This window comes from Onychomys torridus, chromosome 19, assembly GCF_903995425.1.
Source record: "Onychomys torridus chromosome 19, mOncTor1.1, whole genome shotgun sequence".
Taxonomy (NCBI): Eukaryota; Metazoa; Chordata; class Mammalia; order Rodentia; family Cricetidae; genus Onychomys; species Onychomys torridus.
Window position 1 is genome coordinate 17,045,165 of NC_050461.1, and position 22,866 is coordinate 17,068,030.

Below are 22,866 nucleotides of genomic sequence, written 5' to 3' on the forward strand. Positions count from 1 at the left end.
TGGTCCAGCAGCTTTATTACCTTGATAGTATTTCTGTAGAAATAAAATGGCCTAAATTCTTTTTAAGGTATTCTCCACTTCTTCTTCGACAATTTCATACATGTATATAATGTGTTTTGATCATTTCTACCCACCTTGCCCTGTCTTAGTCTCCTCCCACCACCTCTGACCCCTTCTTTTCCCAGCCAGTTCCCCTCTTACTGGTTTGTTGTTTTCATCACCGAGTTAATTAGGATTGTTTGCATAAGCCTGGGTGTGGGATTTAGTGGAGATGGAGAATTTACCAGTACCTACTGAAGAAAAATGACTTCTTTTCCCCCAGCAATTCACCAGCCAGTAGTTCCTCAATTAGGAATGGAGCCTCTCTGTTATCCATCCCAGAATGTGTATGGCTCACTCTAGGGTAGGTCTTCTGTGAGTTCTGGGGGGTGACACCCGTGTCACGTCCAGAAGCAGTTTTCTACGACCCTTCCCCATCCTCCAGCTCTTACATTCTTTCCAAAATGCCCTTGATTGTTGTGGTGGGCTCTTCAAAACCCTGATTCTCTTTTCACCAAAATATGAGCTTATGGGGAGTACAGATTTCCTCCTGCTGACTTAAATATCCACAGAAATGAAAACAAGCAGTTGATGCTTTGAAGATCAACTCCTGGATGCTTACAGATTGCTTTAAAAACCACTTCCCAACTCTTGACTTATTGCTGTTTGAAGGTCTAGACTTCATCACTAATTTATATTTGGGTAGACATGTGATCTGCTGATATTTGATGTTTTTAGGTAAGTGGCTTTTTTAAAGAAGTAAGTACAAGTTTATTCTGGCAACTTCTGCACCAGGTCTGCCTTCCCGGATCTTACCTGTCCAGGGGACAGTGAGGCTTAGCCAGCCCTACAGGCTGTTTCCCATCCCAGGCATCCTTGCCTTGAGCATCTGACGAGACACTCAATGACTATTTCTGAATTGGACCAAACAATCTCCTTGTGTTTAGGAGATAGTTTCAAACCATTTCCTAATTAGTGGAAAGAGGGTATAGAGACCTTAATGAAGTTCTTTATGTAGGTACATCCAACTGCTTCCACTCATTAACGGTGTTTACCGAGCCCAGCTCTCTTGGCATGTTAACGTAAGTACGGATACCTTTCACATGCAAGCACAGCAGAGAAGGGAATGTGCATGCAGAACAGTCTACCCAAAGCTTTTGGCTCTGGTGAAATCAATGATTTGCAGTGTTCAGAAACATCGTCTTGGAACAAAAAGAGGCCATGCTCAAGGAGTCAGCCACCAAACCGAAGGATGTCCTTAGAGCAGGGTCTGAACTCTGGACAGTGTTTCACACAGTTTACTGAATTTTTCATAATTTGAACCCTTTAATTTTGTGGTATAAAACAGGTTTGAAAATCGTGAAAAACTCACACATTGAAAGTAAGACCTATCATTTTTGAGGAATTATGGGGTGTAGTCTGTTTGGGGCTTTCATTATTACTGCTTGTTTTGTGATCCAGGCTGTCCTTGAACTCTCTTTTTAGGTAAAGGTGACCTGATCTGATCGCCCTTTCTCTATCTTGCAAGTTCTGGGATTATAGGCAAGCACAAACAAGGCTGTTTTTTTTTTCTTGTTGTTATTTATATATTTATATGTATGTGCATGTGTGTGTGTGTGTGTGTGTGTGTGTATATATATATATATATATATATATATATATATATATATATATATATTGTTTGTTTGTTTGCTTGCTTGCTTTTTATGTATTGTTTTGTTTTGAGACAAGGTCTCATTCTGTAAGCCCTGGCTTACCTATAACTCCCTGTGTAGACCAGGTGCTGGAATTACAGGCATGTACCACCACACCCGGCCCTTACCTGTTTTCAAGATGCATGGGGAAATAAATTAATACACGTTTTAAACATGTTAAGGTGGGAACAATAACAAAAACTTCTTCAGAGAACCACACCCTGCAGAGGTTTGGACTCCTCTTTCTGTCTACCTTCTAAAACTTTACTTCAGATAGTGTGTGAGCTCACCGTCCTTGTTAGAGGAATTGGCTGCTTGCTTTCTCTACCTTTGAGGTAATGCACTGACCTGCTAGACATTGCATTCTGCACACCGCCGTCAGGGCGCAGCGCTCATCGGCTGCTTTATTCTTGTTATTGTCTGTACTCTTAACTTGACTTTCTCATACTTCCTCTCCTGATGGCTCGAATCCATTCCCTGTGTTCCCTTATACTCAAGCCTGTCAGGGTTCAACTGTTGACTGTCTTCCTGCTTCTCCAAGATCTTAGGCCCCTTCTACAGCAGAGTCTCTGTGTGTGCTGTTCATTCTCTGTACCTGCAACTGGATGCCTTTTCAGATGTTACCATCAGGGTGGACTTTCTCAACCATTCCCAAGCCCCATGTTCCCCTCCCTCCCTCTGCTTTCTTGAGAGCACTTGCCCTCTTCGAGTAGAGTGGACCACTTACACTTGTGTGTTTGTCTTGACTGCTACTGGACTGTAAGGTCCTTGAGGAGGTTGTGTCATTGAACAGTACCTGATGCGTGCTCAGAACGACTTGAGTGCTCACTGAAGATGGGATGAGCAGGTGGTAGAAACACATGCCCACCCTCTTGCTAAGGTCCAAATCTCACTGGTTGAGAGAGAATCCAAACTTAGACACAGCGAAGTAATGAGATTGCCTGCCCCAGTGGTTGTCAGTAAGGAAACAGTCTGAGAGGATGCATTTACTCAGGCTGGTGAGACGGTTCATCTGGTAAAATTTGCTTGCCAGACCTGATGACAACCTGAGTTTGGGACCCACGTGGGGGAAGGAGAACACTGACTCTTCACAGGTTGTTCCTCTGGCTTCCACATGTGTACATGAGGCAAGCATGACCTGCCCTCCCCCGTATATATACCCCCAAAAAGAATAAATGCGGAAGTACAACTTGCTCTAGTGTATGAGACACCTGGCGATGGGGAAGAAAGGATAAATATTGCCAGAAAACAGCATTTTTAAAATTAGACTGTGAAGTAGTTTCTGCGGTGGAAGACTCATGCTGGTGTCACCTTCCAGATGTTAATTCCATTCTTTGTATACATTTTAAAAAAATGTAGCCAGGCAGTGTTGGTGCATGCCTTTAATCCCAGCACTCAGGAGGCAGAGGCAGGTGGATCTCTGTGAGTTCAAGGCCAGCCTGGGCTACCAAGTGAGTTCCAGGAAAGGCACCAAAGCTACACAGAGAAATCCTGTCTCAAAAAACAAAAACAAAACAAAACAAAAATGTATAGTTGCTTGTCTTGTGTGACAGGGAACACTTGTTTGATGGGATGAAGAAGAAAACCATGTGTTTTTATTTTTATTTATTTATTTTATTTATTTATTATGTATAGTGTTCTACCTGTAGGCTAGTAGAGGGCACCAGATCTCATTACAGATGGTTGTGAGCCACCATGTGGTTGCTGGGAATTGAACTCAGGACCTCTGGAAGAGCAGTCAGTGTTCTTAACCTCTGAGCCGTCTCTCCAGCTCCCATGTGGTTTTCTAGCTCAGTCTAACTCAGTCTAGAAATGAAGTTGTGTGGGGGGTGGCGGCGGCGGCGCACGCCTTTAATCCCAGCACTCAGAGGCAGAGCCAGGCGGATCTCTGTGAGTTCAAAGCCAGCCTGGTCTACAGAGTGAGTTCCAGGACAGGCTCCAAAGCTACACACAAAGAAAAAAGAAAGGAAGTTGTGAGTCCTGGTACACTGAACCCAGAACCAAGCCAGACTTGTGTTTTCTTTGGTTGTGGGTTTTTTGTTTTGTTTTTTGTTTGTTTGTTTTTGGTGGGGGTGGGGATTGAAGAGGGGGAGGATGTGCTGGAGGAATCTCTGGATCCATGAGTCCAAGCCTGATTATTTTTACCACTACCGAGTTTGGCGGATAAGGACTCCAGATGACTATTTCTTGAGTCAGCGCCTGGCTGGGGAAGCTACTCTGCCTCCGCTGAGGTTTGGAAAAAAAGAGAGAAAGGGTCAAATTTACAGGGTATCTTCAGGAGCATCTGTAGATAGGACTGTTGAACAGCCTTAGAAAACACTGCTGTGTGTCCTCTCTCCATCACATCAACAGAAAATGAGAGAGGATGAACTTAACAGAGGCCAACTTGACTTTGGCCTGTCATTTTAAAGGTTTCAGCCTAAGGTTAATCCACCGGGCTGCTCCTAGGCTGCTAGAGAGGCAGAGCTTGGGAGACCCGCTCTCCTCAAACCTTACCTCATAAAGTTCCTGTCATTTCCAATAGGTTGTTAATCTGTGAATTCACCCATGGATTAATCCATGGGTGAGGCCAGAGCCCTCTCAGCCCACCTCCAATCCCACTGCACTGGGACCAAGCCTTCAACAACCAGCTTTGATAGACATTGCATATCCATGCCACAATGACCATGTCTGTATTCAAGAAAATAGCAAATGTCAACTTGGTCGTGGGAATGGGTGGGGTAGGTGGGGTGAGCTAGTGGCTCCACTGAGACCCACCGATGTGTGCACGTTTAGGGCGGCTGTCCTTTTTTACCTCAGGTCATCTGAGGGAATAACTAGGCATTAGTGACATTAGCCTTGAGGTAAGCCATGTCATGGACATGCACTGTCCAGTGTGTGTTTTCTGTTAAATATTAGATAGAAACAAAATGAGAATACGTTGAGCTATATGTAAGAATATATATATAAGCTATGAAGAACCATAAAATTTATACAGTCTACTATTTTTTCCCCTCAGCCCCCTCCTCCCCCCCACATATCTCAGGCTGGCCTTGAGTTGTCATGTAACTGTGGGTGATCTTCACTCCCGATCTTCTTTCTTCCACCTCAGTGTTGGGATTCCAGACATATATCTCCAGGCTGGTCCTTTTTGTTATTTTGAAACAGGGTCTGGGACTGGAGAGACAGCTCAGAGGTTAAAAGCACTGGCTGCTCTTCCAGAGACATCCAGAGATGTCCTGAGTTCAATTCCCAGCACACATGGTGGCTCACAGCCATCCATAATGAGATCTGTTGCCCTTTTGAACACTGTGTACATGATGATGATGGATGGATGGATAGATAGATAAATAAATGAGTCTTTCAAAAAGGAAGGGGGGCAGTCTACTAGCCCTTGTTTACCTTGAACTTTCAGTGGTTTTCCCGTTTCCTCAGTGCTGGGATTACAGGTGTGCACCACTACAATCTCCTAGGTTCTGATTTAACTTTTTTTTTTTTTTTAATCTAACTCATTGATGTTGAGAACTGTTAAAGGAACTGAGATGTAGCGAGATGGAGCCCTTTATCCTGGGTGTCTGCCCTTTGTGTATGGAAAGAAGGACACAGGGACATGGTTTCCAGTCCAAATGCCTTCATGTGGTCCCTACTCACACAAGGAAACCATTGTGTGCTCCCCTGTCCAGGGGAGAACTTCGTAAAGAAATTTTGCAGGAACATGATGCCAGAGGGTAATTTATGCAACCAAGCTTTAAATGAACAGTCTTTGTTTTCTCTTAGGGGTAATCACACTTGACTCTTGGAAATCCTAATTAATAGCAAACCATTTGCCTCTATGACACTGTGATAAATTCCAAGCTCAGAATACACAAAGGCCGTGCAGTTTCCAGGACTGTGGAATGATAGGCGTGTTGTAAGGCTTATTCCCTCCCCCCAGGCCGTTTGCTTCATTCCATATTAGAGCCCCCCCCCCTCTCTCTCCCTACTGAGATTCCTTATTTTCTGGTCAGGCAACATTGAATGCTTTCTGTATACACGTTATATAGGTCTGTGCTCAGACAAACATTCTTACCCTTTTTCTTGGTGTATTTTCCTCAGTTGACTCAAGAACTCACAAGTTGACACTCGTGGGTAGCATTAAGTGGCACTCTGTCTTAGGTCCTGGACTTTACGTTTTGCTGACTCCCATCCAGCGTGAAAATGAGTATTAGCAACTTGGCAATGCTGGGCTCTAATTTTAGGAGGAGCTGTTGAGGATAAAGCCACCCCAGACTGGGGATTCAAGCACTTTTCACTTTTAAAAGGTTCATTTCAATATCCCTATTCATCCCGAGTGCTCTTTTTCAGCTCCTCATCCTCAGGGTGCATCTTGCCGGGGGCCGGTGGGATAATTATTCCAAAGAGCTTTTAGAAATGTAAAATTTCCAAATCCTGAGTTTTTAATCAAGTTCTCCAGGTGACTGTTGGGGCTGAGGCTTGCCGAGCAGCACTTTACCCCCCAAGCCTGCCGACTTTCAGGAACCACATGATTGGCAGCAAAGCGAACGACCTCTGTTGGAAGTGAAATTACACCCCAGTAGACTATTTCCTGAATAATCTACTAAAGAGTGCTTGAATAATTAAAAAGGAAGGGTAATGATTTCTTATGTCATTTTTAGAAGAAATCCTGAATTAAACATGACTATTTCCTCCAGTTTTTTGTGCTTTTGAGCTAGAGTCTCACAGTGTTGTCCAGGCTGAGTGTAGAACTTAATATGTAACTCATTTAGTTTAGCCACAAACTCAGTTTAGCCTAAGCCTCCCCAGTGCCTAGACGCTGGGTGTGGGCTCCCAAGCCTGGCTCCTCATGTTAATTTTGAGACAAAATACAACTGCTGGTGACGTGGACTTCAGTGCCCCCGTGGTCCTGCCAGTAACATGCACCTGGACAGGGTCATCAGCCTCTGCCTCCAGATCCTCACGTTTATTTCAGGCAGCTTAGGCAAAGGTGGCTGCAGGGCACAGTGATTCTGTTTGGTGGTCTTTGGAGTCAATCTAGGTTCATACCCTGTTAGCCACATGGGCTGAGTGGTCCTGCCCGGAGCTGTAGCTACTTCTTCACACACCTGCCGCTAACGGAAGGGATATGTGGGAAAGAAGGAATCGGGAACTTCACCTGTGTTTTGTTGGAGTGTGTGCTTAGCTATTTCAGATCTGTGTGTGTGTGTGTGTGTGTGTTTGTGTGTGAAGTGAACCATCATTGTCCATCAAATAGGATTGTCGCAAAGTTTAAAATAACATATAATATAGAGTCCTTAAAATAGCCTGCCTTGTAGAGTTAAGCACATGGTAAATGCTGGGTTTTGGCAATAATTCTTTTTGTGATTCCCCCACCCCATTTCTGTTTTGGGTCTTACTTTTTGTTCTGATTTTGTTGCTGTTTTAAAACTTTCTGTTTATTTATTATTGTTGGGAAGGAGATGTGTGGAGATCAGGACAACTTTGTGGAAATGGTTCTCTCCTTTCAACTTTACCTGGGTTCCAGAGTTCAAACTCTGAACATCAGGCTTGCTCAGCAAAGCACCTGTAATCCACTGAGTCCTCTCAGGGTCTCATGGAGTCCAGGCTGACCTTGAATTTACTATGTAGTTGAGGATGGCCTTGAACTCCTGATCCTCCTATGTCTACCCTCTTATTTTTTATTTTTTTAGAAAACCATCAATACAAACTGAAAAATCCCTTGCATGTGCCAAAGTGAATGTGAGCACTCTCAACCTCTGTAATCCAGATTAGCTCTGTACTTGGCAATATTTGGATATCTAGACTCAACGGGAAAAGTCACTTGAATGTTGTTGGTGTCTTATTTAACATATAATCAACGTTAGGAAGCGTGCATAGTCTGGAGCAGTGAGCCAGGGAAAAGTACTGGCTACCAGGTCTAACCAACTGAGTTAAACACCTGAGACAGACATGTGGGAGGGCAGAACCAGCTCCCACAATTTCCCTTTGATCTCTATCCAGAGGCATAATAAACACTTAAAAAGAAAAAGTGTATTTTACAGACAGGAAACACACCCCTCCCCAGTTACTTATTTATTTACTTATTTTTGGATACAGGGTCTCTTGTATGTAATGAGACTCATGTAATTCCCTGGAACTCCTGACATTCCTGACGGAAGAGCTGAGATTGTAGATGTGAGCGTCCGTCCACCACACCCATTTATGCAGTGTTGGGGATCAAACCCAGGACTTCCTGCCTGCTTCAGCATGCCCACTGAGCTTATATACTTACTTGTGTGCTGCCTGCCTGCTGCCTACCCGCCCGCCCGCCTGCTGTTTCTTCTTTTTTATTGTTTGCCAGGTTTTTCAGGCAGGGTCTCACTGAGAGGTCAAGCTGGCCTTAGACTCTTCAGCTTCCTAAGTTCTGCGTTACAGGCCCCCTTCACCACACCTGGCTAAGAATCCTTGATTAGCCTTCAGTTTAATCTATAGCAACTTGAACATCAGCGACCTGGTATTATTAGTAAAGTTAGCTGCCAGTTTTCTTGGACGTCTTTATTCTGAGTGTCTGTGCAGTGTAGATAAAAGAGTTGTCTTGGGGGGCTGGTGAGATGGCTCAGAGATATTGCAGAGGAGGACATGGCCTCTCACAACTGTCTATAGCTCCAGTTCCAGGGGATTTGATGCCTCTTCTGATCTCCACAGGCACCAGGCACACGTGGTATACATACATACACTGGAGCAAAACATTCATATACACAAAATAAACATTCGATATTTTAAAAAAATTATCTCAGTTTTTTTGCTATATAAAAACCTTCCTTATAATTTCATCCATGAAATCAAGAAACTTCTTGCATCTTTTTTTTTTTTTTTTTTGAATTTGGTTAATGCTTCCAAAAACTTGTAACCTAGTAACATCAGTGGGAAAAGTCTTGTTTTTGAATGTCAAATCACATAGTTCAATTTCAGTATCATTTTTAGAACTCTAAAGGCCAAAGTCCACTTCTCTACCCTGGCCCTTTAGCCCCAGAAACCCCATTATGGGATCTCTCTGAACATCTCACTGTGAGAGCCTCATCCAGGCAGTCACCAGTATATTCCACAGAATTCTGGTCCCAGGAGATGCCCAGTGAAGAAAGAGTTCCCTGGGAAACGCTAGAGGCTGCTGCCCCATTAATGCTTCTCTGAGCACTGTGAGGGCGTTGACATGGGTATGGAAAAGCAGGAGGTGGGATTCTACAAGCTCCGTTACCACCTCAGTGCTGGGACCACATGTATGTGCTACCATGCGTGCCCAGCTTGAATTCTTCATGTATGACTGTTGCTATGGTTATTGTTGTTTGTTTGGGGTCTGGTCTTGCTATGTAGCCCAATCTGACTCTGAACTCTTTGGAGAGGATGGTATGACCTCCATGTAAATGTTCCAAATACTGGAACCGGAGACAGTAGTGCTTAGGAATATGCTGACCTGGCATTAAGCAGGCATTGGATAACTATTGGGGAGTGTACTCTAATTTGACTTTCTCAGCAGTTTAAAGCCTTGTGCATACATAGCCTCATTTATCTTTACCACACCCTGTTATGGTTGGTAATTTAAAGATGAAGGAAATTGATACACAGAAGATACGTGGCTTCTCAACTGAGATCATATAGCCAGTGAGTAATGAATTTGGAGTCACCTAATTCAATATCTATAATCTTTTTTAATGGCAATTGAAAGTATATTAAACTCTTGGGCCAGCGACAGTGACCCAGTGGGTAAAGGTGCATACCATCAAGCCAGACAACCTGAATTAAATCCCTGTAATCCACGTGGTGAAAGGTCAGTTCCCACAAGTTGTCCTCTGACTTCCACGTGTGTTCACAGAGGAATAAATGGAACATTAATTTTTTTGTTGTTAGTTGTGGTTTTGTTTGAGACAGGGGCTAGTCTGTCCTTGAACCCCACAATGATTCTCCTACCTTAGTCTTCTAAGTGCTGGAATTACTAGCATGTGCCACCATGCATGCTTGATTTTTTTTTTTTATTTAAAGATTTATTTTTAATACTTTAGGTATTTTTTTTTTTTTATATGTCAGTGGAGGGGGTACCTGTGGAGGCAGGAGGAGGTGGCAGAGCCTCTGGAACTGGAGTTAAAAGTACTTGTGAGACACCTGGTATGGGTGCGGGACCAAGCTCAGGTCCTTCAGAAGAGCAGCAAGTTCTCTAGCTGCTGAACTGCCTCTCCAGCCCACGCCCACTTTAAATCCTTAACGTTTTATTGCCTCTGTGCTTGTGTGGTTAATTGGTTAGAGACAGGACCTTTATGAAGAGACTGGCCTTGAATCCCAGATCCCACTGGCTCTGCCTCCCAAGTGCTGGGGTTTCAGGTTGTACCATCACTGCCAGCCCTGTGCCTGTTGTAATACTCAGTATAATCCTATGACGTGGGTACCATCCTTGTCTCTATACTGTGGCTGAGGATGAGGACACTTAGGTAGGTGAAAGCAATCACTTAAGGCCCCCAATCAGTGTCAGGAAGGGTTGTGGCAGACCCAGGGTTATAATCATTGAGCTCTGTCTCTTTTCAGGGATGTGGAAGTAATTAAAGAAGTTAGAAAATGATAGTTATACTGGGAAGAATGAGGGAGAGGAAACCCTGATCAGAATATCAGAATATATTCTTTCTTCTTTTTGTTTTTCGAGACAGCATCTCTCTGTGTAGCCCTGACTGTCCTGGACCTCGCTCTCAAACTCACCGAGGTCCACCTGCCTCTGCCTCCTAAGTTCTGGGGTGTACCACTATGCCTGGAATGCAGTTTCAGCTAAAAAAGTAAATAAATGGAAATGGTAGCTGCACCTCTCTCGGCATTCTGGTGTTGGTCAGTACAAATGTGCAAAGTGGGTTGGGGATTTAGCTCAGTGGTAGAGCGCTTGCCTAGCGAGCGTAAGGCCCTGGGTTCGATCCTCAGCTCAAAAACAAAAACAAAAACAAACAAAAAACCCCCCCAAAAAAAACAAAAACAAAAAAACAAAACACAAATGTGCAAAGTAATTCGGTGTCTTCCCTCCGCATCTCCCCTGGTAAAGGTGCTCTCACTGCCTAGCTTTCATTAATAGATGCCACGGACTTCATGACATTGATAAGCTTCTTGAACGTGCTGTATAGAGATACTTTGTAATTTTTTTTCTTGAAAATGTGATTTTCTTTTTACTTACTAATGACACATTTAATGTAAATAATTGCCTGTGCATTTAAGTTAAATGACCTAAAATGAGATTTGAGACACACATTTGATTGCCTGTGAAACTGTAAGATATCCAGGGTGTTAGATTATTATCACCTTTATAAACACAGACAAAGGTCACTTTAGAAAATAATTATAGGGGGCTGGAGAGATGGCTCAGAGGTTAAGAGCACCAACTGTTCTCCCAGAGGTCCTGAGTTCAATTCCTAGCACCCACATGGTGGCTCACAACCATCTGTAATGAGCATCCTCTTCTGTGTACATAATAATAAATAAATCTTTAAAAAAATAATTATAAGCATCCATAAAGTCTTGCCAGCATGGCTGCCTGTATGTGATCGGAACAAGGACAACAGTAAACATGTTAACGTGGATGGGAAATTGAAGAGGCCTCAACCCCACACAAAGACCTGGAGGCAGCTAAGGAATCCTGAAAGCTGGAGAAATGCTCTTCCCCGAGGCAGAACAGACCACTTGGTTATCCAAGACCCAGTGGTCAGCCTGGAAAACACACGTACAAATAACACGGTACATACTAAACACGTTGTGATTATGTATTTAGGAATATATCTACATATGCGTGTAACAACAATAAATGAAAAACAAGAGTTCATGGATTTGAAAGAGCAAGGAGGGGTATTGGTTTGGAAAGAGAGAAGGGAAATGGTGTAATTATGTTATAATCTCAAAAAAAAACAAGAGAAATTAAAAAACAAAACAAAACAAAAAAAACATGATGGGGCCCGTGAGATGGCTTGGTGGGTAAATGGTACTTGTTGCCAAGTCTGGCACCCTGATTCAATCCCTGGGACCCATATAATGATGGGTAGAGAGAACCAACTCCAAAGTTTGTCCTCCAACCTCTACACACACACCATGGCATGTTCTGTTGCCCCCGCTCCAACATTCATACATGCACACATAAACACACAGTAATACTAGTTTTAAATTTTTTCTTAATTATAGTTAGGAGTAAGCTGTGGATATGATACTTGATTTTTCTTTTTTTTCATTTAGACAAACTTCTTGTATTAGAAAGGGAACCAAATAGGAGCAGTGAAGACCACCCACCCCCACAACACTCAGTGGCCTTTAACTCAAGTTGTGGAGACTGGAGAGTGACCAAGAGCTAGAGTTGCCACTGGTTTTATTTGTAGCACATAAAAGAATAATAGAGAATTTGGTTTTAAGGGTCCCTTCCTTTGGGTATGGTATGCAACTCGAAGCTCTTTAAATATCAGCTGTGGAGACAACGTATGGCAGTTGGAAGTCCTTGATGGTCGTGGAAATGCCTTGCTTGTTTTTAGATGGTGCACTTCCAGTGAGACATTCTGTTTGGTGCAACTTGGTTTTGATCATTTCTCTGGGGAGATACTTTCATTGTTTTTCTTTTTTCATTTTGGGACAGTCTGGTGAAGCGCAGATGGGCCTCAAGCTCCCTGTGTAACCTAAGGTGCCTAGTGTGCTGGGCCTACAGGCATACGTCAAAGCTACTGGGTTTTGTTGTTTATTTTATGTGGGCCTGGGGAGAACTTATGAGTTTCCTGCCTACTAGGCAAATCCTCTGCCTGCTGTGTTCTGTTCCCAGCCTCCTTGGCCCCTCCCCAACTCCCATCTTTTTAATGCATCAAGAAAATAAATTGCTTTGCCTCACAGTCTTGTAGGATGCAAAGTTCAAGACTGAAGAGCCACTGGGCCTGTGGCAGAAGGTCAGAGAGTCAGAAAATGTGCGCCCTAGAGAGAAGAATTTAGAGCTAGGACATTATGTTCATTAGCAACCCATTCTTTTGTTGTTGTTTTTGGAGACAAGGTTTCTCTGTGTAACAGCCCTGGCTGTTCTGGAACACTCTCTCCCCTGGCTGTTCTGGAACATTCTCTGTAGTCCAGGCTGGTCTCGAACTCACAGAGATCTGCCTCTCTCTGCCTCCCGAATGCTGGGATTAAAGGCATGCACCACCACCACCACCACCACCACCACCTAGCGCTAGGAACCCGCTCTCAGGATCATGGCTCTATGTCATTCATTCATTCTCACCTCTTACAGTCCCGCCTCTCAGCAATGCACTAGGATTCTAACATAAATACTAGAGAGACCTGCACAACCATACTGTAGCACCTGAGAAGCAGACTGTAGGATTAGCAGAGGGAATTGGTGAGTCCATGATTTGGGCTTTGACAACTATTATAAAGAATGGGAAGAAGTTGGGCCATGCTGTGACTGACCCCAGGGGAACTTTGCAGCTGGGATAGCCACATGGAAAAGTCCCCAACTGGGAGTTTGGGGGCCAGTTTTTCCACTCCTGCATCCACTCACTGCCTTTGAGTTCCCCCTGAGGTTGTCAGTCAGTGGAGGCACTTCCAAAGGGCTGAGAACTAAGGACTGATGGAGGGCAGCAGTCACAGACGGGACCTTGGCAAACCCTTTTTTATTTTTTTGCTTCACATGTTTTTAAGCTGAAACAAAATTATGACCATATCAGATCATTAGCATTGGTTTTATATGTAGTAAAAATAGGGTTGGGAGAGACTATTAAACAGTTTTGAAGAACTTGGTCACATGTTTCCTAGCTGACAGTTGTGATGTCTTTCAGTATAGCAATAATAGTGCCCATTTCTGCTCAGAAACACTGAAGACTTTGATGAACTGTTATGGTCACAACTTCAGATTTGCTTTTGTAATTCTCACATGGCCACTTAAGCCCTTTGCCTTTGTTTTTTCCATTTCTTAATAATATTTTTGTTGTTGTTGTTGTTATTTTGGTGTTTTTGTTTTTTTTTTTTTTTGAGACAGAGTTTCTCTGTGTAGCCCTGGATGTCCTGGAACTAGATCTGTAGACCAGGCTGGCCTCAAACTCACAGAGGTCCATCTGCCTCTGCCTCTCGAGTGCTGGGATTAAAGGCATGAGCCACAACCATCCAGCTTATTTCTTAAAAATTTTTTTCATAAGTTTATTGTTATTGCCAGAGAGGGGTAAATGAGGGCATGTCCTGGCATACCTGTAGATATCAGAGGACAACTTTGGAGTCCTGTCCTTCCATCTTTACGTGTGTTCTGGGGATTGACCTCGGCTCATCAGGCTTTTGTCTCAAGCTCCTGTACCCACTAAGCCAGTGGTTCTCAACCTTCCTAATTTTGTGACTCTTTAATACAGTTTCCCATGTTGTAATGAACTCTTCCCCAATCATAAAATCATTTTATTGCTACTTCATAATCGTAATTTTGCTACTGTTATGTATCGTAATGTAAATACCTGTGCTTTCCTATGTATGGTCTTAGGCGACCCCTGTGTGTGGTGATAGTGTGTTCCCCAAAATATTGTACACCCTAATAAACTTATCTGGGGTCAGAGGACAGAACAGCCACTAGATAGACATAGAGGCCAGAAAATGGTGGCACACACACCTTTAATCCTATCACTTGGGAGGCAGAGATCCATCCGGATCTCTGTGAGTTTAAAGCCACACTGGAAACAGCCAGGCATGGTGACACACACCATTAACCCCAGGAAGTGAGCCTTTAATCTCAGGAAGTGATGGCAGAAAGCAGAACGGTATGTAAGGCCTGAGGACCAGGAATTAGAGCTGGTTAAGCTTTTATGCTTTGAACAACACAGTTTAGCTGAGATCCATTTTGGATGAGGACTCAGAAGCTTCCAGTCTGAGGAAACAGGATCAGCTGAGGAATTGGCAAAGTGAGGTGGCCATGGCTTGTTCTGCTTCTCAGATCTTCCAGCATTCACCCCAATACCTGGCTCCGAGTTTGTTCCTATTAATAAGACCATTTAAGATTCATGCTATACCTGTGAAAGAGCCATTCACTCTCAAGGGGTCTCGACCCACATGTTGAGAACCACTATGCTAAGCCATCCTGTCGGCCTTGTTTCTCCTGGTTGCACACAAAGCATAGTTGAGCGATGCTGGGACAGCAGTGTGTATGAGAGCATGGCCTGCTGTAGAATTAGTGATGCCTTGGGAATCTGGCCGCCTCACCAGCAGACAAAGAGTGTGGTGATGACTGCAAGCTTGCCTTTGTGGTTGAGAAGATTGCAGTCGTCAAGAGCTCACTTGATCTTAGACATGGGAAGCAGTTTTCTCACGCCCACGCTTGGTGATTGTGTGTGTGGAGACCTGTCGTAACTTGAAACAACACAGATGGAGCCGTAATGAACTCGTGTTTCTGGAAGTGGTTTCGCTCTCCCAGTATTTCAGAGCCCTCTTGCCCAAATTACTGGTTGGAGCTCATTGGTAATGGAGGTTCAGGAGGCAAAACCAGTGTGCTATCAGTGAGCTGCCCATCGATAGAATCAAATGAGGAGCATGGCAGTGGGTTACATCTAATGGAAGAATCGGATCGATAAAGTTTTGGGGCGGTTTATACACATGTGCGTACTTGCTGACCTGCGCTGTGGTAAATCCATATGGGTCATAATCAAATAGACTTCTGGTTTTACTCCAGGGAGTAGAACATAATCAGTCTGGAAGTATGTGTGCAGTAGTCACTGCTCATCACCCAAATAGTCCTCCTATCAGTACAAACCCACAAAAAGCTTTGTATGTTTATGTTTGTAGTGTATGCTTATGTGGGCTTGTGCATATGAATGCATGTGCATGTCCATATGGAAGCCAGAGATCTACGTCATATCTTCCTCATTGTCCACCTTTTGCAAAGATAAGTAGTTCATTTACTTATTTCTTGACAATGTCATACATTTACTTTGTTTATTCTCGTGTGTGTATGTGTGTGTGTGTGTGTGTGTGTGTCCCACTAAGTTTCACTGGGGTAGCTTGCATGAGCGTGGGTGTCGGGGTTATTTACTGTCCCACGGGTTTTCTTTCTAACCAGTGGCTCTACCGCCGAATGAAAATGATTCCCCATCCTCTAGCAGCATCCTTACCCAAGAGTGGGGCTTCACAAATCCCTCCGCTATCACTCCGTACTGGAATGGCGATGGGCTCCATCTTGGGCAGATCTTGTGTGGGTCACCACAGCCGTTGTGAGGTCCTAATGACAACGACTGTGTCCTGTCCAGAAAACAGCCTCTTGCAGAATTCTCTCCATCCTCCATCTCTTCCATCCTCTCCCCCCCTCTTCCACTATGCTCCCCGAGCCTTGGTGGGAGTGTTGACACAGACGACCCGTTTCTGATTGGGCACCCAACAAACACTCTGAGCACTTTAGCCCCCGCCTGCTGTTCAGAGAGGCTTCTCTGACCAAGGCTGAAGGCAGCACTAATCTATGGGTGCAGGCACAGACATTTAGGAGATTTGACAAGCTGTCAATTGAGCGGATACTAACACCCCCCCCCCCCCGCCCTCCTCCCACTGCCCCATGGCTGGGACCTGTGACCTCCCTGTTCATGGGCTTTTGGCAAGGTTTGCAGTACCAGCCCCCTCCTTGTTTGAGGCCGGGTCTCTCACTGATCTTGGAGTTCATCCATTCAGCTAGGCGCCCTTGAGCTGCTGGGATCCACCCAACACTGGGATTGCAGATAAGAGCCACCCTACCCAGCTTTTAGTTGGCTGCCAGGGATCTGAACTCAGGTCCTTATGATTGCACAACAAGCTCTTTATCGACTGAGTTGTCTCCCCAGCCACCAAGTTTTCTTCGTAAGCCTTTTAGTGTTGTAGGTCTGAGTCCTTACTAGGTACCTCTTAATTCACTTTTTTCCCTGTTCGTGAAGCACGTATCTCATCAAAGGGAGAGAGCTGTTTAAGGAAGTTACTGTTTTCCTTTCCTAGCCAGAGGAACTAGAATAGACTAAATAGAAAGTTTGCTCCTGTAGACAAGGATTTAGGATTCAGATATTTAGAAAATAACTCATATCCATCTTCCTGAATAGCCAGCGTTAAAGGTGACAAGGCCTAGCCACCATTCTTAGTCGTAGATAGGGAAGATAGTAAGTCCACATTTATGGCTTTGTACTCATAACTTTACTCCCAAGAATTACTCGAGGCTGGGATGCAGCTCAGTTGGCAGCGTGCTTGCCTAGGGTGCACAAAGCCCTGGGTCTGTCCAAGTGCCAGCACTAACCAGGCAGAAGGGTGCAGACCTATGATCTCAGCACTGAGAGGTAGAAGCTGGAGCATGAATGTAAGAGCATCCTCAGCTACATAGTGAGTTTAAGGTTAGTCGAAGATATGTGAGACTCAAAAAAAATGACATGCTATTATCTCCCCCTCATGACTGAACTCCTTAAAGCAAGAGCTACATTGTCCCTAGCTGTTGCATGATTTTTGTTAATGACATTTGAGCTTATTGGTTTATAGAGAGGTTTTGCTATCTATATGGCTGGCGCTAAAAGTAGACTTCATCGTTACAAAGACTGTTAGGTGAATTGGTCTTTTTATGTTACTTTTCTGATGTAGTTACATTCGACTTTAGAAGAGAAGGGTCTGTCTGGTGAGGTGGCTCAGGAGGTAAAGGTTGCTAAGCTTGATGATGTGGGTTTGATCCTTGGAACCCACATGATGGAAGGAGAGAACTCCCAAAAGTTGTCCTCTGACTTCAATACCGCAACAACCATGGCATCAATCAGTCAATCATCAATTAATCAATATAAATTAATTTGTAAAAATTTAAGAAGATAAATGTATAATAAACAAGATGAAAATCACTTGGAAACTTATACCACACATCTGTATTATGTATTGTACATATACACACACACACACACACAAACACACACACACTTTTAAGACAGCGTCTCCCTCAAACTCACTATGTTGCCAAGGATGGTCTAGAACTCCTAATCCTTCTGTTTCTACTTCCCGAGTACTGGGATTGCAAAGATGTGATACCATGCCCAGCTTAACCTTAATTTTTTTTTTTTTTTTTTTCGAGACAAGGTTTCCCTGTGTAGCTTTGTGCCTTTTCTGGATCTCGCTCTGTAGACCAGGCTGGCCTCAACTCACAGAGATCCACCTGCCTCTGCCTCCTGAGTGCTGGGATTAAAGGCGTGCACCACCACCGCCCGGCAACCTTAATATTTTTTTAATGGTTCTCCCAAAATTGAACCCAGGTCCTCAGTTTTGGCAGCAGACAGGATTTCTCTGTGTAATAGCCCTGGCTCTACTGACAATCACTCTGTAGACCAGGCTGGCTTTGAACTCACAGAGATCCTCCTGCCTCTGCCTCCTGAGTGCTTGTACTTTTTTTTTAAATGTATTGTTTCCAAATGTTCAGAGGGAAAGCACTTCTGTGCACGGATCACTTTGAGAGTTCTAATGGAATAGCTTGGTAAGTACGGGTGCCTGCCACAAAAGTTGACAGCTTGAATTTTAATTCCTGAGACCCACATGAGGGAGGGAGAGACCTGACTCCTGAAAATTGTCCCCTGATCACCACACGTGTGCCTCGGCACATGAATACCCACACACATTTCCACAAGTAAATAAATGTAATATTTTACTTCTCATTGTATATAACTGTGAACTCTCTTTGTAGACCAGGCTGGCCCCAAACTCACACAGAGCTCCAGCTGCCTCTGCCAACTAGTGCTGGGATTAAAGGTATATGCCACCTACATCCAGCCATAGCATTTCCCATAAACTATAATTTCCATTTTACTTTTCCAGAATATGATTCTTCCATCCATATGACACCAGCTCCCCCCCTTACTCCCCCCCCCCCCCCCCCCCGGAGCTGAGGATGGAACCCAGGGCCTGGCACTTGCTAGGAACCCTGACACCAGCTCTTTACATAGGCTTTTGTGGCACTCCCAGGGTAGCACGAGCAGTTCTAAGTCTTAAGGGGTGTGTGGTCCTTGTGAACAGTTGCTGTGAATGGCACTGCTCTCATTTGGGGTCTCTTGTAGCCCAGGCTGACTTCAGCTTGTTGTGTACCTGTGGTTGGCCTTGAACTCCCATTCTGCTTTATTTCTGTAAATGGTTTTAAGAGAATGGTTGGTCATTTCCGCAATGCAGCTGCTGCTCTGAGCAGCAGGCAGAACTTAGGTCTCTTGCGAAGGGACCACCGAGAGAGAAATACTCTGTGGTGGATTGGCAGTTTCCGGCAGGGGCAGGAAGGAAAGATACTAGTTTAGTCATCCTGTGTTTGGCAATTGAATTCCAGTTCAAAGGAAGGAAAAGATAAACATTTTGTTGCAGATGCTTTTGAAGAGCAGACAGATCCCCTGCAGCAAGGCTTCCTCCTTCCCTTTCTCCTCTCTCCTTTGAAGTTAGGCAGGTGGCTCCAGCTCTCTCTGCCTGGGAGATCGACCCCAACACTTCTGTGGAATTTAATCATAAAGTTTTGATTTTATTAGTTTTCTTAAACACTGGCTTTATTACATTTCTGTTTAACCGAGCTGGCGACTGAGCTCAGAGCCTTGAAACAAGCATGTTAGCACTGAGCTACATCCCTTCCCATTTTCATCAGTTTTCACTGTGCCCGCTTCCCGGCAAGTCACGACAGCCCTCTCCCTTTATCCTGCCTCTCTCCATTTGCCTTAAGTGTTTTAAGACAAATCTCAGGCTGCATGCCATTTCAGCCCTACTCAAGTCGGTGGGTGTCTGCATAAATGCTACTTTTTCTTCCTTTTATTTACTCTTTCCTTTCTTGGACAGGGTTTCATGTAGCCCATGATGACCTTGGATTTACTTTTATAGCTGAGAATGATTTTAAGTTTCTGATCCTCTTGCCTCTATCTCCCAAGTGCCGGAAGACAGATGTGTGCCTCCATCCCTGATTTTAGGGTGCTGAAGGTGGGATCCAGGTCTTCCTTCGTAATCTGGAAGCTGTCTACCAACTGTGCTGCAGTCCATAGGCCCTTATGTAACCTCGTTATCATATCACGGCTAATAAAATTAGTGAGCGATTTATCGACATTACTCTAACAAGGATGTTTTTCCAAGACTTATTTCATTTATGTATGTGTATGTGTATAAGTATATGCATTGGATGCAGGTGTTTCCAGACTCAGAAGAGGGTATCTGATCCCCTAGAGCTGGAGTTAGAAGTGATCCTAAACTGACATGGGTGTTGGGAACTGAACTCAGGTCCTCTGAAAGAACAGGAAGCCATTTTAATCACTGAACTACCTCTGCTGCCCCAACAGTGATCTTTTTAAAGGGTTTTATAAGGTTAATGTTTCAAGTGGGAGCCACAGACTTTTTACCTGACTTATTTTCTTTCCTTTTCTTTTATTCTCTGAGATTGTAACTCAAGCTGGCTTCCTGGTCCTCCTCCTATCCGGTGCCTGGCTAAAATGATAGATTTTTGTTTGTTTGTTTCAAGACAGGGTTTCTCCACCAGGCTGGCCTTGAACTCACAGAGATCTGCCTGCCTCTGCCTCCCAAGTGCTGGGATTAACGGCATGCGCCATCACTGCCTGGCAAATTGATAGATTTTTAAACAGCTCTGCCTTCTTGGCAGTGAGGGCCAGGATGAAGCTGTGGGACGCCTGACTTTTTTTCCTGTATGTTTACAGGCCTGCCTCATTTGGCATATGATGCTGTCGCCATTTTTGCCTCACCGTTTTTCCGTTCCCCCCTTTGGCGTATTTCTGCTCCATCATTCAAAGTCATCAGAACTGTAGAAAGACAGTGGATGAATTTGCTGACTTAATACAGATAAGCTGATAGCAGCGTTTGCCACAGAAAACCCTACAGCCCACTTTCAGATTCAGGAGAAAGAGTGCAGCCTCCCCTGAGCCTTGCTAGCATTTTAGTGAATCCACACTTCTTGTGCGGTGCAGATTTTCATCCTGAGTGTGGGAAGGGAAGTCTTCCCAAGGAGGCTCAGGTCCCTCTACATAGCAATGATGGGGACGCCTGGGACAGATCTGCCCATCTGCAGCCCCACTGGGTGAGAGTTCCCCTGGGGCTTAAAAGCATAAATGACTGGGAAGAAATAAAATGGGGGGCCTTGGATGAAAATGATGCCCTGGGGTTTCTCATTGTCAAATTGTTACCACTCTTTCAAAGATGAAATTTTTTAACTTAATAATCATGTTGAGGTTGATTCATATAATTGCTCCTTGTTTTATTTTTAATTAATTTTAAATAGGGTCAGACAATATAGCCCTGGTAGACCTAGAATTAATTGTGTAGACAAGGTTGATCTTGAATTTGCATCCATCTTCCTGCCTCTGCCTCTGTAGTGTTGAGGTGATAGGTGTGAGCCACACCCAGCTTATTCCTCATTTTATATTAGTGTGTTTCATTTTGTTTGAGGTGGGGTATTACTGCATAGCTCAGGCTGACTTTGAACTCCTGGTCTTCTGCCTTAGCTTCCAGGATGCCAAGCTGCATGCACCACCATGCCCTCCAGTTCTATGTTCTTAAATTCCTTTTCCTTAAAACTTTGCTGTTATGTGTGCATGAAGTACCCCCACTTCGTGAGTGTGTGTGTGTGTTTGTGTGTGTGTGTGTGTGTGACAGCTTTGAAGAATCAATTCTGTTCTTCCACCATGACATCTGAGGGTAAGCTCAGCTCCTTCAGCTTGCTTGGCAAGAGCCTTCTTACACAGAGCCTTCCTAGCAGCCCTGTGTTATCTTGAGACATTTTTGCATCCTCTTGTTAGAGAAGAATTGCACAGACCGAGAATGAGCACATTCAAACGACAGTGCTTCTTGGTGGCTGTGAGGTTCGCTTGTCTGTAGAGTGGGTTGTTCTGTGTGGTTGTTGGTTTTTCACACTTGTTAACGCAGGGTTGGTATTTCTGGATGTTCAAAATCATCGTACACTAGTAGGACAAGGAATGAAAATGAGTAACAGAGATCCAGGGTGCTTACCTGCCTCCTTTAACAGGACAGGACTCCGCCGGGCTGTGGTGGCGCACGCCTTTAGTCCCAGCACTCGGGAAGCAGAGGCAGGCTGATCTCTGTGAGTTCGAGGCCAGCCTGGGCTACCAAGTGAGTTTCAGGAAAGGTGCAAAGCTACACAGAGAAACCCTGTCTCGGAAAACCAAAAAAAAAAAAGAGGACAGGAATCATTTCTCTAGACCTGTGAGAGTATCTACTCATGTGTTTGACATTACTTCTAATTTTCTGGAGAAATCATAATTTAGTTTTCTGTTAAAACCTTTGAAAGCAGATAAATAATTCAAAGCCCTCTTTACTATATGCCATTGTATAATATGCCTCTCCCTAGTTTTATACATGTAACTGCTCAAGAGCCCAGGGAATTCAGCTATCACCCCAGAGTTGACAACCAAAGTGATTGATACCTTGTGTTTGGCCCAGATGCAGTGTCGTCCATTCGCCTTGCAGCTGGCTTGGTTCACGTGCCCTTAGATACTTGTGTCCTGTCGTTCATTTGATCACTCCTCAGCTGGCACAATCTGTCGTTTAACTGGTGGACTTCACTATTCCAATAATCTAAAGTAAAAACTTCTTGTTTTAGAAAGTTACTTATAAAATTTGTGAAAATGCATTCTCTTGTCTTTCTCCTCCATGCTCCTTTCTTTTTTTTTTTTCTTTTCTTTTTTTTTTAAATTATTGTGTTTAGGCTCCTTGATACAGCACATATCACCTAGAACGGTGGTTCTCAACCTGTGGTCATGACCCCTTTGGGGGTCCCATGTCAGATATCCTGCATATCAGATATTTACATTATGATTCATAACAGTAGCGAAATTACAGTTAGCAAGTAGCCACAAAAATACTTTAATGGTTAGGGGCCAGCATAACAAGAGGCACTGTATTAAAGAGTCACAGCATTAGGGAAGTTGAGAATGAGTGATTTAGAATTACAGTTATTGCTGAGCGATGGCGCACGCCTATAATCCCAGCAATCGGGAGGCAGAGGCAGGTGGATCTCTGTGAGTTCGAGGCCAGCCTGGTCTACTAAGTGAGATCCAGGATAGGCTCCAAAGCTACAGAGAAACCCTGTCTCGAAAAAAAAAAAAAAGAATTACAGTTCTTAACGAGGGACCCAAGTTCTGTAAAGTGGCCCTTACTGGTTTTGTATGATTCCCCAGTAGTTAGTTAATACCATGTCTAGCTT

General features: G+C 44.1%; 1 protein-coding gene across 1 annotated transcript in view; it reads left to right on the forward strand.

Annotated features, from left to right (window-relative positions):
- Positions 1 to 22,866, forward strand: part of Dcbld1 (discoidin, CUB and LCCL domain containing 1) — an 81,218-nt gene that overhangs the window by 4,155 nt on the left and 54,197 nt on the right. The window lies entirely within an intron of this gene.